This window comes from Lepidochelys olivacea (assembly GCF_965140295.1).
Source record: "Lepidochelys olivacea isolate rLepOli2 genome assembly, chromosome: 12".
Classification (NCBI taxonomy): Eukaryota; Metazoa; Chordata; order Testudines; family Cheloniidae; genus Lepidochelys; species Lepidochelys olivacea.
Genome location: NC_140422.1, coordinates 9,948,429 through 9,968,272, shown reverse-complemented (window position 1 = coordinate 9,968,272; position 19,844 = coordinate 9,948,429). Strand labels below are relative to the sequence as shown.

Below are 19,844 nucleotides of genomic sequence, written 5' to 3'. Positions count from 1 at the left end.
TTTCAGTACAAACCTCCCTTCCAGTAAGACTAGATAACAGGGTTGAGATTTCAGCATTTTATAGCTTTGTGAACTACATAAATCTGGACAGCCAAGTGCTCACAAACCCTACTTGAGCACACTCAACCTGAGTGAATAGGTGTGTGGTGACCTATTAGTATATGCAAACACCTGTGCACCTATCTAGTTGTGGGGTTTGTACATGCAAAAGGCAGTGCATGCAAATATTCTGATAAAATGGAGGCTAATTGAAAATTTGGTCTAAATTCTTGGTTGTCTTTTCCAGAAGTAGTTTAAAACCCACTTGTTAGAGAGGCTTGTTGCTTCATTTAAATATGCACAAAATGATTTTTTGTATATGCCTCTTACTAAGATATTTACACGTATGCTCTGTACAAAACCTTTCTCTGAACAATTAATGTGGGACTGAAACTGTCAGTTAAACTTGTTTCCTTTCATATAATATGGCTTGAAAACCACCTTCTGCACCCTCTTTCCCTCAGCAGTTTTTAAATGGGTAATTATTTTTAAGATTTAAGGTTGGCTAACCCCTAGACTGTAATTTCCTTGACAATGCCACCTACTTGTCTATTGAGACATGGAATATTAAATCAAAATGACATTATTTAAAATCTCATGTGGAGGTTGTGCTTTAGTAGAATTCTGCAATCTTCCAACCTGAGTACATGCAGTCATCTGTGCCCAAATTTTTCATGGCTTTAGATCTGTTATTACAATGACTTGTTGGGAATCAAGGATTTTTAATTCTCTAATCAAAATTGAAAAGCTTTTTATGAAAGCTTCAGATTGTCATTACTTTTTCAGACTAGTATTTTTGTACCAGATGCAGTTGTAAGGAGATATTGCCAATGCTTCGTTTAAAGCTCTGTAAATACACCTAAGTTAAAAACAAATGAGGATTTTCATTGTTTAGAATTTGTCAGTACTTGTCAAATAAGCAAAATTCTTCTGTCTAAGTGAGGTGGTACAGCTGCTATTTTCTCAGATCATAATTCACCAGCAACTGATATAGAAATATCTGTTTTGGTTTTGGACCTTAGGAGCAATATCTTGGCAGGCTGAAATATATATTGCAACAAAACCCAATCAAATAAAGGTTAACTAGAATGCTCTGCTTTCTTTTCTTATTCCACTATAAAGTGTTTTGGAACGCTGGGGAGGGCAGTCATGCCGCACTGCAAATGCAAAATTGTACTGCTTTGGTAGGCTTATTTTCGTAGTGTGTATACATTATAACTAAGTATTTTTTGCCATTTTTGCTCTTCTTCTAAACTATTACATGATCTCATAGGCGCCAACTCTGTGGGTGCTCCAGGGATGGAACACCCATGGGGAAAAATTAGTGAGTGCTCTGCACCCACTGGAAGCCAAGCTCCCTGCCCCACCTCGTGTCTGCCTCCTCCCCTGAGTGCACCGTGTCCCTGCTCCTCCGCCTACCTCCTAGCGCTTGCTGCCGCAAACAGCGGTGTGCTCAGGGGAGGAGGCAGGGAAGAGGCGGGGACATGGCAGGGATTTGGGGAAGGAGTCGGAATCGGGGCAGGGAGGGGGCAGAGTTGGGGTGGGGACATTGGGGAAGGGGGCAGGGCCGGGGGCAGAGGGGGGTCAAGCACCCACCAGCGTGAGTAGAAGTCAGCGCCTATGTATGATCTACCGGCATATAGTAAATTAAGATAAATTTTAGAAGGAATTACAAATACAATCTACATATGGACAGTCATTTAAATGTGGAATACTTTTGCATATTCTGGAATACAATTTTATTTCTTTCCATAACTGAGATGACTGAGAAGCTATTATTTGCAGTTGAGAAAAATGTTATCTAGCTAAACTCATGTGTAATATTTGCAAATGCCAGATGATTCAAGAGAAGTTAGTCTCAACTGTTCAAATGTGCTTTGATTCACTCTCATGCTGGATGTTTCATACAAAGAGAGGTGTGATGGGCTGGATCACAGAAACCCCTTTGGGACTGCCACTTGATGTGCCTAGACTACCTCTGAGCCCGTTTTCCCTGCCAGCTTGGGACTTCAGTACCTTGCCTTGTTTGAGCCAGACACAATTGCCTGCTGCAAACACAGATCCAAGTCTGAACCACGTCCTCCACAAGCTGCAAGATTAACTGAAAACAGCTTAAGAAGTGCTCCTGTCTCCAGCACTCAGATACCCAGCTCCCAATGGGGTCCAAACCCCAAATAAATCCACTGATAAATTGTTCACCCTCTATAACACTGAGAGAGAGATATGCACAGCTGTTTCCCCCTCCCCCCAGTATTAATACTTACTCTGGGTTAATTAATAAGTAAAAAGTGATTTTATTAAATACAAAAAGTAGGATTTAAGTGGTTCCAAGTAATAACAGACAGAACAAAGTAAATTACCAAATAGACTTAGACTTACGTGTTTTATTTTAATACAGTAGGAAACTAAATGCAGGTAAATCTCACCCTCAGAGATGTTCCAATAAGCTTCTCTGACAGACTAACCTCCTTCTAGTCTGGGTCCAGCAATCACTCACACCCCCATAGTTACTGTCCTTTGTTCCAGTTTCTTTCAGGCATCCTTTGGGGTGGAGAGGCTATCTCTTGAGCTAGCTGAAGACAAAATGGAGGGGTTTTCCAAGGGCTTATATAGCCTCCCTCTTGTGGGTAGAAACCCCCCCGTCTCTCCCTGTGTAGAATTACAGCTACTAGGTGGAGTTTGAGTCACATGGGGAAGTCACATGTCCATATATGACTTAGTTCTTTACAGGCTGATGCCATGTTAGCCCAAACGTTCCCAGGAAACCTCAGATGTGGATTGGTGTCTATCAAGGTCCATTGTTGGCCAAGTACTCCCAATTACTTGAATAACCCCTTCACACTGTGTTGACCAAAGCTGCCTTAGGTGCTTTCTACAGCAAACACTTTAAATACAAGCATAGAGCCAATGCTCATAACTTCAGATATAACAAAATACGTGCATGCAAATGGGATGAATACATTCAGTAGAACATAACCTTTGCAAAGAAACGTTACATGGAATATGTAGCATAAAGCATATTCCAGTTATGTCATATTTAAATTCATAAGCATACTTTTATAAAGCATTATGGGGTGCAATGTCACAAGAGGTTCTATTCTGGAAAACTCTTTATTACATTAAAAAGCTCTAATAAAAGAATGGTCTGGCTGTAAAGCCAAGAACTCCGAAGATGAGAAATGCAAAATTACGGTTGATCACTGCCTCATTCAGTTAACAGGACTGACTGTATTCTGCAAATCAATCAGGGCTACATAGTGGCTGAGGCTGTTTTAAGATGCTCATCTGCTGCAGAAATTGAAGGTTGTGTAGTGAATGAGACACAGGCGATCATAGGAAGAGAAGTGATGATCTTGTGGTTGAGGCAATTGACTGTCATCCTGGGGAACTGGATTCTATCCATGTAGTTAGGTTGCACAAGGAGACTGAGTTAAGAAGCAGCCCTAGTTCTAGCATTTCCTAACTTTTGAGTGTTTGAGTTTGTAACTGTGTTCTTAACCTAGTTTCTTTTTAAAAACATAGGAAATCAGATAAAACATCTCACACAAAATATATCCTGTGGAACCAAATTGACCCCATGTGGGTTGTCAACAGGGTTGGAAACTTTAGGTCCACAGCACAGACCTGTCTGTGACACTGGCAGACCAAGTGCCAGCTTATGTCACAGTCCCCATATCTCGACTGAACACTGACAAATGCATAGCTGTAAGTGGATTCCTCCCATCAACTGAGTTTGCAGCTCAGAGTACATAGCAGGAGGGGGATTTAAAAAAAACCCTAACGAGAAATAACAGATTATCTTTATGCTGCTTGGACTCGGGGGGGGGGGCGGTTAGGTGTGAGCAAGAGATCCTTAGCTGCTTAGTCTGAGTTAGCCCTAAAGGACAGATAGAGCTTGCTTATCCTAGAAGTGTCTAGTATCTTTTGAAACGGAAGATAGTAACTTATTTGTGTGTGTGTGTATATATGTGTGTGTGTGTGTGTGTATCTTTACCTGCTTTAATCTTGTAAATAAATTTAATTTCCTTTTCCTATTTAATACATCTTTATATAGTTTTATTATAGGATTGGCTACAAACGTGTCTTTGGTGTGAGATCTAAGGTGCAACTGACTTGAGTTAAATGACTCGTCCTTTGGCACTGGGAGTAACCTGAATATTGCTGTGATTCTTGGTGTAAAGGTCTATCTATCACAAAGGTATGCTGACCTAGGTGGTGAGATAGATCAGCGTACTCTAAGAAACTATCGTTGACTCCATGATTAGGCTGTTTTAGCACCTGAGAAGTTTACACTTGAGAATTGGCTGGTGAAATTTAAGTATAGAATTCACAACCAATTTGGGGTTTGTGCTGGTTCCTAACAGTCTGCCCTGAAGTTGGTATTAATGCCTTTGAGTCACTACAGGCAGAGTTATGCTATCGTGTGATGAAGTAATGGGTAGAAGTAGCAAGTTGTCATCCCCTTTATATCAACCGCTAGTGGGGACAAGAGACGCTATGGCAGGACATTTCCCAGCTATATACTAGACAACAGAGAAATGTTAAGATTCAAGAATTCTGTGTTCCTTTCTAAGTTCTGGAGGAGTTGGTGGTCTAGGGGTTAGACCTTTCTACCCTCATCCCCTCAACAGAAGTAGGATTGGATCAAGACTTAAATTCCCATATACTGTTTCCTGAAGCCCCTAGCTTCCTCCCCCAACATGCTATAAAAACTCCAGGGCCCTAGTTTTTAGTGAGGGAGAGGGGTTGCCCTTGGGGCTCCAGGCTTCAGCTGCTGGGCTGGTAAAGGGAGCTTAGGGCTTCTGCTCTGCAGGGAGGCAGGGCTCTGGGCTGCAGCTATGGGGAGGAGGTTCTCAGGGCTTTAGGACCATGGGAAAGGGGTATGCTGGGGCTTGGCGCTTCAGCCCCATGGGGTGCACCAGGGCTCCCTCTGAGTTTGAAATATTTATCAGAGCTCCACTCCAGACAGCTCTGGATGAATTTAAGCCCTGGATTGGACTCAATATAGAAGAAGAGGAGGACAGGGAAATGTATCCATAGTTTGACCAGGGGTCACGATCTTCTTATCTTTGTTTCTAATTCAGCATTTGCACTAATATCTGATACTGTGGTTCAGAAACAGCCAATGAATTAACAAACTATCCTCTGCAACGTGATAATCATTAAAGTTATGAGATTGAACTAAATGTCTCATATTTGATTTAAACAGTAATGGGGTTATCAATTTCCTGTGTGCAATAGAAGGATAGCCTGCAACCCAATCCTGAAATATTAAAAGATCAATAGCTCTCGGGGAGAGGAATTGGAAAAAGGCAGGGACAATTGTACAATCACCATTAAGGAAGGAGAAGATTAGCAGCCCAACACAGTAGCCTAACAGGAGCTCAACAGCAAGTAACCATCAAATAAACAGATTATTGGTAGGGGCTAACACTGGGAAAAACTTTCTTTGTGAAATCTGAGAACAGCAGAAACTCACCTGGATTTGGCTTTCATTATACATGTCAAGTATGGCCAGGTTTACCAGTTCTTTTTGATGTCAGCAAGCCTGGGACAAGTGTCATGCAAATCTGGACTGAACTATGGTTTCAAGGGAAAACCAGGAGAAATTCCTTTGAGGGTGAAAGAGGGGGAAGGGCAGAGAACAAAGAAGGCAGTTAAAATTTGGCTTGGAGGGAGGGCAATGGAACTTTTTTTTTTTTTTTTTTAAAGCACAACCTCTGACATACTGGCTGGGCAAAGTGGTCTTCATAGCAATTCAAAAAGGCAGCACCTGACTTAATGATGGTCTATCTAGAGTTGGCTAGCAGCTGCTAGTGTGGTGAATTTAAATTATAAGAAGAGTTATGAGCAGAAAAGGGTGAGGAGCAGGCTCTCTGTGTTATAAATTAATGAAGGAATGAGTATTTACCTTTCCTTCACAGCATAGCAAAGCCATTTACAGAACATACTAGCTGTATATGCTATCACAAACACAGGGTCCCTACTCTAAGGGGCATGCAATCCAAGGTCCTAATCAGTGCGCTCTAAATGGGTGTGTCTCTGTGCTGGACGGATCACTGTTGATACAGGGATTTGTCTGTTGAAGCTCATTGCAGGATTAGGGACCTGTCCTTTATTTGTGAAAGTAATCCTCTGGGATAATATACATGGTAATACAGTTGGACTATAATAAAATATTGGCAAAATCCTTTAGAAATGTACCTCTGTAAATAATGCAGGAAGAAAACATGTCGTCATGCTCCCTCCTCTTGTTCAAATCATAGATACAATTCAGATGTAGAGCCATGAAAAACCTTTATTGTACATGGCTAATAACTGCTTTATTAATCTCAGGAGAGAAAAATGTTTTGTTCTTGGCTACAAAGAATTTTTTAAAGGGTGGAAAAAAATCCAAGCCACTCTGCTCAAATTTACATGATAACCTTAGAGGCGCTATGTCACATTTTAATACTCTCATTTTACCTTGCAATATTATTTCAGGGTTGTCTTTTATAAGATGTATCATGCTGGAAACCAGAATCTAAATATATCAGATAACTTAATGGAAAACTTGTTGATATTATGTCATCCCTTCAGTGAGGAAGCTTACTGGTGATAACACCCCCAAGCAATTTCTGCTAGGATTGTTTGTGAAAAAGAATTTTTATTCCAGGAAATCATCAGAAAGAACATTTAAAAATGTAGGGATTAATTCCAAACCCACTGAAGTCAGTGGAAAGACTCCCTTTGACTTCAGTGCTTTGAATCAGGCCCTCACAGTGTCCCATTCTGCAAAGCTGTTGGATCTTCAAGAGCTCCTTCCAGGCTTAGAATGTCTGGCCACATACATACACAGATGCATCCTGAAAAAAACAATCGTATCAATTTCTGACTGTTGAGGTGCCTGGTAGAATTAATAACACATGGCTGACATGATACAGCCTAACAGTAATTTCACAGCTGTTACGATGCATCATTCATGACAGGCAGTAATGGAGATATGTGCCACGATACCCTGCAACTGCCCCCAGGTCAATCCCTTAGTGTGAAACCATCCAGGTGTTAGTAATACCTGGAGTGTGTCTCAAAAGCCACAACTGTAAAAATATGTACCTGTCTTTAGCTGTTAAGCACTTTGCTGTTTTCCTGTTTTTATAAAAAATGCCAAAATGTGCCAGAGTGATTACAAAACTGCTGCTAAGTTTCAAAGCTTCTTCACTTTGTCACGTAACTTCCATTAAAATCAATGAGGTTCATGTTGGTAAAACCCAGAAGGCCAAATTTTCAGGAAGCCTCCCCCCATGTTAAGTTAAATGTTGGCACATATTTGTGCATACAGTGTGTATGTGTAGAAATGTGTGTGCAGAAAGTTTGAGGGTACACCTTTGCATACTTACTCAGAGAATACTCTTTTATAAAGTAGCCTATTTTATTCATGATATATACATTTTACAGCTGAGAAACAAATCTGAATGAGGGGGGGGGTTGGTGTATTTTTGTCTCATTCTAACACAAAAAAAACCTCATACTGCTTTTAAACACACTTCAAATTTCTTCTCTTCCATTCTCTTTTGCAATGCAGCTTGCATGTGAGAGACACAACAGATATTGGCCATTGCTACCACTTTTTGCGTGGCTCTGTAAGGCACAAAAGGCTAGATGAGCTGGCCTAATCAGCCCACTGAGGATTCCCTTACTTTGGGAGAATCCTTGACTATAGTAGAGCCTTTTATAATTGGCCTTTATCACCCCTCTCTTCATTGCCCCAACTTAGTTTTGTGGCTGGGGAAACAGGACATGCTGAAATGCTGCTGCTTTCTGGTGATTCCCCAGCTGGCCTTGCAGACCCATAGGGGATTGTTCACCTCTGTGCATTAGTTTTCCCCATCTGTAAATGTGGATAGTAGCTGCCTATATCATAGGAGTGTTGTGCTTTTTAAATTTGTGAAGATAACACTTAGGTAGCATTTATTACTGTAACTTTTATCATATTTTATCCTGTCACTGTATATTTGACACTGACCTGAGCAAAAAGCATCAGGGATGATATTTTGCTTTCTCTCCTCCTCTTCTCTCACCTCACGTTAAATTTAAAGTGTAGTATTTGAATGTTGGGGCCACAAAGAGAATCAATATAATCTGTCCCCAATCCGTTTATAAAGAGACTGCTCAAACTTTTTCCTTTTACAACAGAAAAGGAATTTAAACCCTATTTACGTTAATTTCCATGTCATGTGTGTTAAACATTTTCCTCCAAAAGATGGACATTTATGTTGGGTATCATTAGGTGACATCATTTTAAAGCCACTAATATCACAGGCAACTCAAGAGCTGTCACTCTGATCATGAAATGTAAGAACATGTCATTTTGGGCTCCTCACAGACACTGCAATTAATTTTAAAAATTTATATTCTGTTGCCCTTTAAGGGTGAGATAAAGAATACTGTTTGAAACTTAATGAGTTCTTGGCTAGAAATCTTTGGAAATGTATATTTTTAACAGAGGTAATTTTGTCAGAAGGTTGGCGAGAAAGAGTGGTTGCTGCCTCTTTATGCCTCCAAGTAAGGTGAAAATTGCATTTTCATTATGTTCCTTTTGGTGGTAGAGGTGAATGGTGAAACTATTGTGGAGGAGGCTCTCAAAACCAGCATGAGGGCTTGATGCTTTTTTAATGTGCATGTCAGACTCAGATCAGTCTTCTTGGTTTCAGTATGCAGAAGGGATATGCTACTTCTGACTCCAGCCCAACAAGGAAGTTATACTCTTGTTTAGATGTAGCACAGAGAATCTTTAAGCATTCGTATGTTTTTCACTTGGCAATTGTAACAAATTAAATCTTGAATTGAGACATGATTGAGCCTTAAACACATTTAAGGGCAGATATTGTTTTCTAATGGTCAAAACACAGGACCTAGGTTATGTATTCCTGATTTTTCCCCACACTCACTGTGTTACCTTGGGTAATTTGCTTAAATTTTCTGGGACCTTTTCCCCGTCTGCAAAATGGGAATACTACTTTGCAATCTTTTAATGAAAAAGCATTTTAAGTTGAGTACTATTATTATATTCTGTATGCCAGGCAATAATTTTTTTTGCCTATGTATCCTACTTGTTTTTGAGTTATTGAAAAGGCACAAAATGAGGTGGATTTAGAAGAGAAGAGAGACACCTCTTTTAAATGCTATCTGATTATTTATTACAACTCCTATTTCTTCTAGTTACAATCCTAAATATATTCCTTGTTAACTAATTTAAGAGGCTCTTCTTTTATTAGCATCACACACTGGCAGTATTTTGCTGATTTATATTGGGGACGGGGTCTATGAATTAGCATATTTATTTCTTTATCTGAAAGGGTGATGTTGAATGCTGATGCATATCATTTGTACAGTTCATGTATCACTTTAAGTGATTGTGACCTACCCAGGGTACAATCCAGACTAATGAGTAGCTGTGTCACTCCTGTCCTCTGACCTGGGGTGCTCTTTACACTGCTTTGCTGCTGTAGCCTCCAGCCTGGACACCTTACAGACAGCCTCCAGCATGCAAGTCACTCCCAGCTATGATTGTAAGTGTGTTGCAACCAATCAACCACACCTTGACTTTTACCAGCCTCGGTTATATTGCAGGGTAACCCCAACGCACACCCAGTCCTATATTTTTCCTTAAGGAAATGTATGTCCTGTGCTACCCAGCCTTCTCCTGGACAATACAAATGTATATAAAGTCTGTCATTCGATTATTAGAAATGATATGCACACATCTTGTTACCAAAAATGGTGTTTTCCAGATACTTCGATTTAAAAACAATGGATTAGGTAAATCAATAAAACAAGTTTATTAATTACAGCGAGAGAGATTTTAATTGAATACAAGTAATGAGGCATAAAAGTGAGAAATGATTGTAAGAAAAATAAAGATAAAATGCAACTGGTGCCTAATTTAACAAACTATGCTAAATTCAAGGCAAAGTTTTTCTCATCACATGCTCTCAGCAGTCTTACTAGCTGAACATCTTAGGCCAAGACCCCTTCTCCAGTTCAATGGCAGCTTTCTTTTTTCCTTCTAGCGTAGTGAATCGATGGACAGAAAGAGAAAGAGGAGGGGTACCTGTGGGTGTCTTTCCCCTTCTTTTTGTAGTCCTGTCTCCGCTTTGAGAAGCAATTTCCAGCTGGGAACAAAACAACAGGCAGTCTGTGTGGAAGGGAATTTGCCCTTGCTGTTTCTTTTCTAAGATGTGGATTTTATGCCCCTGCCCCCTTTCCTGCTAAAGACTGCCCACTTAGCAAGTAATGGTCCATCAGGTGTCAGCTTGCCCTTTGACTCTGAGGAACTGGTTTGGCCACTCCCCAGGTGTCTTTGGAAAACATACTTTTAGTCATGATCTCAGTTTATGTTTATAACTTTGGTATAACTCTCTTGGGTTTGCAAGTGCTTCCTTGGTGATCTTCTTTCTTGTCTATCTGTAAATAGTTATATTAAACTACAACTAGAGCTATATATGTTAGTTTACTTTGGGGGTTCCCCCCCCCATAACTTCTTTCCCAGGACTGGGGCCTGCCTCTGTCTCTGGGCTTCAGGTCGTGTGGCTCATGCCTGAAGCCCATGCCCAAAAGGGACCCACACGATTCCTATCTCAAGTGCCTGGGGGAAAGTCACCAGCCAACAGGTGCAGAATCTGCAGGGACTTTACCCCCAGAACTAAAAAGGAGCGGAACTCTTGGCTGAAACTCCTCCTCTCAGAGTCAGCCCTTCGCCCCCAGACAGCGCTGGACCTGGCACCAGGAACTTCAGCGCACAGTGCCCCGGCCTCGGTGTGGGAGGCTTCTGTCCCAGGCAGAGCTATCACTGCACATCAGCGTCAGAGAGCTCTGAGCGTTGAGACTAGCTTGCCAGACATTTCAGGCCTGTCTTCATGGCAAATGTGTTTCAGTGTTGATGGACACCACCACAGCGGCATTCCATATAAACAAACAGGGTGGTGCTTGCTCCTCTCCCAAGAAGCCCTCAAACTGTGGGACTTTTGCATTGCCCACTTGATACAGTTAGAGGTGTCATACCTGCCGGGCTCACCAAACGAACTAGCTGATCACCTCAGCAGGTCCTTTCATGGCTACAAACGATCTCTCTGCTCAGACATTGTCAGCAATATCTTCCAGAAGTGGGCCCTCCCCAGATAGATCTGTTTGTGACACGGAGTGACAGGAAGTGCCAGCAGTTCTGCTCCTCCCTGAATCACAGTCCCGGCTTCATCTCAGACACCTTTCTCCTCTTGTGGTCAGGAAGACTACTGTATGTATTCCCACCCTTCTCTCTCATCCACAAAGTCTTCCTTAAGGTCTGGCAAGACAAGGCATCGCTTATTCTCATAGCACTAGTGTGGCCCTGCCAACACTGGTTCCCCACGATGTTAGACCTCTTGGTGGACACGGCCATGTCCTTGCCCATGATTCCGAACCTCATCACGTAGGACCACAGCTGCCTCCAGCATCCCAATCTGGAGTCTCTACATCTCACAGCCTGGAAACTCCATGACTGAACTTGTTAGCGCTCCAGTGCTCCGATTCGATTAGGGAGGTTCTTCTGGGCAGTTAAAAACCCTCCACTCATGCCACTTATCTGGCCAAGTGTAAACAGTTCTCTGTTTGGCCCTCTCAGATGGGAAACCTTCCACTCCAATCCTCAATCCCCTTTATACTGAACTATTTACTCTACTTAAAGCAACAGGGGCTGGCGGTCCCTTCAATTAAGGTGCACCTGGTTGCTATTTCCGCTTTCCACCCAGGTGCGGTAGGATGGTAGTATTTGCTAACCCCTTAGTTGGATGCTTCCTTAAGGGGCTAGACAGACAGGTGCGGCAACCGATCCCCCATGGGACCTCAACCTGGTCCTCTCCAGGCTCATGGAACCCCCACTTCGAGCCTCTAGAAACCTACTCTTTGCTCTGCCTCTCTTGGAAGGTGGCTTTTCCTAGTGGTCATAACTTCGGCCAGAAGGGTGTCTGAACTCAAAGCGTTAACTTCTGAGCCCCCTTATATAGTTTTCTATAAGGACAAGGTGCAGTTGCGGCCGCACCCAGCCTTTCTCCCCAAAGTAGCTTTGCAGTTCCATGCAAATCAGGACATTTTCCTGCCAGTGGTTTTCCTGAAACCGCATGCCAATGACAGGGAGCGTATGCCCCATTCCCTGAATATTAGATGTGCATTGGCTTTTTACATTGAGAATACAAAGCCATTTAGAAAGTCGATGCAACTCTTCGCCATCACTGGAAAAAAATTAAAGGGCTTCCTATCTCATCCCAACAAATTTCTTCTTGGATCATGGTCCGCATCAGGACGTGCTATGGACTGGCAAAGATTCCAGCCCCAGCGTTGACAGCGCACTCCACCAGAGCATGGGCTTCATCTGCAGCATTTCTGGCACAGGTCCCCATTCAGGACATCTGCAGGGTGGTGACATGGTCATCTTTCCATACCTTTACATCACACTACGCCACCACACAGCAGGCTAGGGATGATGCTGCATTTGGTAGAGCAGTGCTTCAGTCTGCAATGTGGTGAATTCTGACCCCTCCTCCGGGGAACTGCTTGGGAGGCGCCTACTTGGAATTGACATGAGCAATCACTTGAAGAAAGAACGGTTACCTACTTTTTGTAACTGTTATTCTTAGAGAGGTGTTGCTCATGTCCATTCCAAGATTCACCCACCTCCCCTCCATTGGCGTGTCCAGCAAGAAGGAAAAGAAGAGGCAGTGGGTTGGCAGGGACCATGAAGGCACCATTCCAGGGGGCTCCACAGCCAACCCGATGGGTACAGCTAGGGGAAAAACCTTCCGACTATTTTGCACACGGTGCGCACACAAGCAACACATCTCGAAGAACAACTGGTCCAGTGTCTTAACCGTAAAACCTTATGTTCCTCCTAGAGAGTTAAGTCCTGATTCTGGAAAGAGTTGGGCCTTGATGGGCAGGTACTTCCATTTGGAACGATAGGTGGGTGTAACCCTTTGCAGACTGGGGTCTTAAATTTATTATTGTAAAATGCTTGAAAATACTTTTTCTATATAAAGGCATATAGATAATTTTTGTATTCATTATGGTATTTTTATTAACAACGTAATTCTGTGGTTTTTACCTTAATAAAATAAACAGATATATTTGAGAAACAATGTTAGTAACATTCTTCCTCTTGGCAACCATGCCTATTTGTAACCAAAGAAGTGAAAATTTGTTAAGAGCAAATATAACTTCCCCATTATAAACACTTACATAAGGTATAAGCAGTGCGGAATCCTTTTTTCATCCACTTTTTTTAAGTAGTCATCTGGCCAGGCAGCAGAGACTTTAATTGAATTTTAATAAAAAGCACTGGTGGGAGTACACCAAAATCATCCTTTTTTATTTCTTGGGAAGATTGTCCAAATCTTATCACCTATTGGGGAAACTTCTCCTAGAGAGAAGTAACAGAGCTAATGTATTTCTAGGAAATCTCTGCCTTGTTTGTCATTTTTAGTAGGAAGGCTGCACTAGCTGCTGGCTGTAAAATTAATCCAGATTATTTCTCTGTCTTAGTCTTAAAGATATTTTGAGTGTTTTCCATATATGGAAAAAGCCTGTAGAAGGATGCACAAAAGGCATCCTCCTTTCCCCTTTGATCTATTACACAGGCAGCATCAGTTTTGCATGTTTTTAATGGGAAGTGCAAGAATTGCCTGGTGGTGGGAGAGCTCAGTTTCTTCATTTCCCCTCCTTCAGCAACAGTATGTCCTGCCACTCAACCACCTTCTTCTGTAGCTCCTCCCCATTTCAGCCCATTTCTACTTAAAGAAAAGCTTACTTTACTGCAGTCACTCCTAGCCCTGGGACTTTAGCTGCCAAAAGAGACACTATGTCCATAGGACTGACTCTGTTGGCACAACTGTTTTCTTTGTCCTTCCACAGAGAGCCAGACAATGAATGGAGACTTTGTATAACCTTATTCCTCACAGAAGTTGAATGATTATATCCTAATGTAGTTTTCCCAGGGGGCTGTTGCAAAGCTTTTTTCACATTTATCACAGTTCTGAACATGGATTAGTCATAGCTGATTCCTCTTCACTCAAAAATGAACAAACTCAGGAGAAGTTGCTGTGAGAGTATTCCTCTCTGCGGCTGCTGTGCATTAACACCTATAAGTAGATGTACACATCCCATCTTCACTGTTGGCCTGCCTGTGATGAGTGAACCTTCAAATGGCCATAGGCTTGGTTCATGGGTATTTCAGATTCGTATTTGAACTGTCTGGTCTCCAGAAGCCAGTTGAATGACCATATTGTCTGGGATGTCCCATTTCTCCTGAGTAGGTCTCCTTTTCAGACAGCCCACTTACCCTAATTCAAGTTAAGCATAATGGGATAAAAAAGTTTGTAGGTGACCAGATCTATCCTTCCATTACTCCTTCAAGATTAGCAGTTTTCCCAGTAAAGTGTGGAGTGTTCCCTTTGGCAAACGTTGTCTTTGCCTTGTGTTCAAATGAAGTGATTAGACACTGCTTTTAATGCCTAACTTGGGCATCCAGATATGAAAATTGGGTTATTTGGAACGGAAAATAGTAGTTAATGATCTACCTACGAGGAATTTAGCCTTTTGCTCTCAGTAGTTCTGAAATGCATGAGCACAAAAGAGTCTCAGCTCAATGTATTCTCATCAATGCTAGTACAGTTACATAACTAAAGCCCAGCACATCAAGCTGAAAGTCTAGTATGAAGACAAATGGTTGTGCCCTTTCCATTGCTAGACAAAATGTATCTTTTATAGCAAAAAAGGCCATATTTTGTGCAATTTAATTAGTTATTTTGCTAGTAAAACATGCCTATTATTGTTATACAAGCAATTTTCTTGCAAAGCATGGTGGTGTATTTTAGACTTAAATTTGGCACCAGATTATTTTTTCCTTTCAGGAAACTAAAGCGGTCTACTTAACTAGTGTTAGTACTATAGCTTTTAAGATTCAAGTCTTAGTTTGGATTGAATGGTAACATATTTGGCAGCAGCTCTTAAGATATTAATTGCATACTTAAGAAGAGTTATCTGAAGAGCTCTTTTTTTTTTTTTTTAAACGAGTAAGTAAAATATAAGTGTTTGCATTTTTACCATCATCATAGTAGAAAAAAGTGTAGATTTTGTTCCTAGGCTGGGAAATTTTCATGGCAGTGTTGCAAATTTGAATTATTATCTGTAAAGTACCTATGACAAAAGTATGCAGGTACAATAAAATAATTACAATACTGAACACAGTAGACTTGATTTACATACAAAATCATGTCCTGAATGAAAGCTTGCATGGCCTAAAGCATCAATAAACAAAATATAGTGGGGTGGGGTGGGGAGGAACAGTCCAAATCCTGACTAATTATTGAAAACATTAAAGAGGATTTGAACCTTGCCAAACTCCGGATTAGACACTTGGGAGCAAATGGGAGCTCCAGAGGTCAGGCACCAGAATGACACATTCTAGGTACTAACAGCCACGTTGGCCCAGTGAAACATCACTTCAAATGGGTTTTGTGGTGGGTTGCACAAAGAACAAGTGAGTGCATGACTTGGTCCCTCTACACTGAAATGCATTAATTTTTAAGAGCCTGTGAGGGGGATTTCCATGAGTGATAAATGACAGACAATTTCTGTTGGCTTCTTAACTAACATGCTTGCAAGTTTACACAATGGAGTAGTTATGGTTTCATTAAGAGAGCCACAGTGTTGCACTGACAAGATGAAAAGGGAAGAAAAATACATGGGTCAGCTAGAGGTGGTGTTACTTTTCCCAGTACTCACAAGCCAATATTATACTTTACGTGACTCTCCTTGTCTCAACCGAAGTAACAAGTAAGAGCCTTAAGGGAACAGTCAGACCTGTATCTTCCATATTGCACTTGCAGACTATTGCTTTCCAGCTGTCTGCTAATTTCAGCTGCTAGACTTAGGTGTCAGAAAACATGGTTACATGCATCTATTTGACTATCGGGTTTTTATGATCTATATTTTTATATGGCTTTTTAGTGGAATATGTTTGTATGTATTAAAAGCCTGGAATGCACTAAAAGCAAACAGACTGTTTTACCCACCAGTCTGTTTCTCCCACCAATTGCGTTCAAAACAGTGATCTTTTGTCCTGTGTGAATGACTAAGGGCTTGTCTTCAAGGTGGGGTAAGATGTTCTTTGGGCATGTGATTTCTAAAGTGCACGAATGTGTTGCGCATTAATTCGTCTGTGTAGACCCTGGTGGTGTGTGCTAAAGGTTCCCTAGGTCTAGTGCACTTTAATATAATGCTGTTTCAAATAGCACTATGTTAAAGCACACCAGCAGGGTCTACTTGCACCAGTGAATCCACAACATTAGTGCTCTTGAGAAATCACACCTCTATAGTTCAGCATTACCCCACCATCTAAACAAGCCCTAACTCTGCAGCGTCTCCCTTAGATGAATTAAGCGGACTTTAGTAATGGATCACAAACTACTCCCTTGTAGTGCTTTTAGCAAATGTCTTTTCAATATTCTAGCTACTTTTCTGGAACAGGAGAGATCCTGGTAATGAAGAGACATATCTTGGGCCCTACCAAATTCTCGGCCACTAAAAACGTGTCACGGACCGTGAAATGTGGTTTTCCCCCCTGTGAAATCTGGTCTTTTTTGTGCTTTTACCCTATATTATACAGATTTCACAGGTGAGACCAGTCTTTCTCAAATTGGGAATCCTGACCCAAAAAGGGAGTTGAAGCGGGGTTGTAAGGTTATTTTAGGGGATTGTGGTCTTGCTACCCTTACTTCTCCACTGCCTTCAGAGCTGGGTGACTGGAAAGCTGTTGCCCGGGTACCCAGCTCTGAAGGCAGTGCCCTGCCAGCAGCAGTGCAGAGGTAAGGATGGTAATACCATACCAGGCCATCCTTCCTTCTGCGATGCTGTTGGCAATGGCTCTGCCTTCAGAGCTGGGCTCCCGGCCAGCAGCTGCCGCTCTCCAGCTGCCCAGCTCGGAAGGCGCCGCCGCCACCGGCAGTCGCACAGAAGTAAGCGTAGCAGTATTGTAACCCTCCCACAATAACCGTGTGACCTCCACCCCCAATTCCTTTTTCCATCAGGACCCCTACAATTACACTACCCTGAAATTTCAGATTTAAATAGCTGAAATCATGAAATTTATTATTTTTTAAATCCTATGATGATGAAATTTACCAAAATGGACGGTATCTCGACATATCTCATGCCCTGGAACTGTTGTTTCAGCTTATTATTATAAGTTTATTTTTAAAGACTGTTTAAATGAAAAACTTTGATAAAGCTTTTCTCTGATATGTGAACAGTTTAACTACAGTAGTTGCATAGTGTTACTAAATGGTTTTCTTTGTTCGGACTTTCATACAAGTTGGCATATATCCGAATCACCTGCAGTGACATTAAATGGGAACTGTATGTGGAATGTGTATGTAAAAAGCGGAACCATTAGCGTATTAAAGAGGGTGCTTTTTCTTGTAAATTGCAACACTAAAAGATCCAGTGCTCTAGAGAGGGATTCTTTGGTTCGTCTCCAAGCCTGTAGAAGACTTGAAACTTTAAGGAGAGGAAATACTGAGAATGTTTCTCCTGGGAAATAAACTGCATTATCTAGCACTGAGCGACATGTGTAGAATATACACTCTTTATTTGAGAAGTTCCAGGAGGGGTGGTGGTGGTGGAACAATTTCACATTCACATATACAAAGTTCAATGTTATTGTCTGGCGAACATCCCACTAAAGAACCTGGAAAACATCAGAAGTCTTGTTACTTAGGCTGGAATTTCTTCTGCTGTATAACTGTGAATGTATTAGGTATAGTATCGTGCATGCTATGTACCTCCTTAGCCTGTAAGGTTCTGTATACTGTAGGGCTCAGATCCACAACCCTTAGTTATCGTAGATAGATACTGTAGGATAGTAATCTCATCAAACCCAACAGGATTACTAAGCATGAGTAGGGGTTACAGAATTGGGGCCTTAGATATGACTCTGCAGAAGATAGTTATAGTGTTGCTTCCGTTAAAGTCAATGGAAATCTTACTGCTGACTTCACTGAGAGCACGATTAGGGCCAATGTGTACATTTCTACCCTTTATAAATGTACATGGATCTAGAATGTCATTGCAAGATCTTTTAAATCAGACCTTAGTGAGGCACTCGTCGTTTTCCAGCATTCCCACCCCCACAATGTGTCCCACTTGAGGTCCAAACTGCTTATATTAGAGATACAGAGGGGCAGTGGCTACTATTCTAGCCTATAGGCTAAAGTAGAGTAACTCCTCACTAATGTCAGGGTGTCCCCCTCCCCCTGCTCCTGCACCCCGCTTACCCCTTCTCTGTAGAGCAGGGTGGGGACAAGACAGGGCTCAGGACAGAGGGAACTTGCTGGCCACAGCTTCTGTCTCAACTTCCTGATCTACTTAAAAAGGCAATGTACTTAAAGTGGTGTCAGCATACTTAAAGGAATAATGTGCATCTTTCTCTCTCACACAGGGTGTGTGTTTCTGTCTCTGTCTGCCATGCTGTCTCCCCTCCCTCCATTCATGCTGCCTTGTAGAGTGTGAGGCTACATTAACAACAATGTGTTATCCCTTGAGGGCTCAGCGAAGTGCTAGTTTGTCAGTTAGCAGTAAGGCATTCCCTGGGAAATATCCCACCTTCTTCCACCCTCTGACTTCACCACCTCAACCAAGCTTCACAATCATCCTTGCTGTGTACAGTGTTAAACTGTTTGTTTAAAACTTATTGTGTATGTGTATGTGTATATGTATGTATGTAGTTTTTTGTCTAGTGAAAAAAATTTCCCTGGAACCTAACCCCCACCATTTACATTAATTCTTATGGGGAAATTGGATTTGTTTAACATCGTTTTGCTAAAAGTCGCATTTTTCAGGGACATAACTACGTTAAGCGAGAAGTTACGGTAGTAGCTGCTGAGAGGCTGTGCTCTAGCCTCACTGCCTTCCCATGGATTTGAGTTGGTGGATTTTATTTTTCAAACGCCTACAGAGAGGCTGCAGGCAGAGATGAATTTTACTCTGTTATTTAACTAGAGGATGCATTGCTAAAATACTTCAGTATTCACGGTGCACAAGTCAGTTAAAATATTAATAATTAATGTTTATTATAATAGTGCCTAAGGGCCAACCAAGAATGGGGCTGCTGGTGCACAGAGTAGGAGACCGTCCATGCCCTAAAGAGCTTACAATCTAAATAGACATGACAGACCTGGGTTGGTGAGGGGTAGAATACACCAGCAGAGTGAACAGTGGGTTGACAACAAATGTCATGTTAGTGCAATGATTTCTTTCTTGTTGGTAGGTTTAGTTAGGAGGGCATCAGCTAAATGGAAAGAACAGGGAAGGGAAGAGGGGACATTGAAAGGAAGAGGAAGAAAGGGTAAGAGGAGTGATGGAGAGGTGAAGAGACTGTGGGGAAGAGGGAGGGTTGGAGCAAATAGCCAATCAGCACAGGGCAGAGAAAGTCCAGTCAGAACTCTAGAAAGATTTCCAAAGGTCCCTTCCTTGGCTACTTTTGCCCCGACTGAGTCCTGGCTGGTTCCTCTTTGCAGCTTTCTTGCAAGCCTATGTGTGGGGGGAGTGGGGTTGGAGGGGAGATACAACCTGGGTCCTAATGCCTCCAGAATTGGAAATAAATACCTTACATCTCCTGGCATTTATTGATCACTAATCATATGTAATCCCTTTAATTAAGGAAGAATAACTTATCATCCTCCCATTACTAGAAAGGTGCTCTGTCTTTGTTCAACCTATACCTCTTGATTGTCTTT

The 19,844-nt window shown here is 41.8% G+C and overlaps 1 protein-coding gene across 2 annotated transcripts in view; it reads left to right on the top strand.

Annotated features, from left to right (window-relative positions):
- Positions 1-19,844, top strand: part of SMPD3 (sphingomyelin phosphodiesterase 3) — a 253,523-nt gene that overhangs the window by 57,426 nt on the left and 176,253 nt on the right. The gene's annotated exons all lie outside the window — the stretch shown is intronic.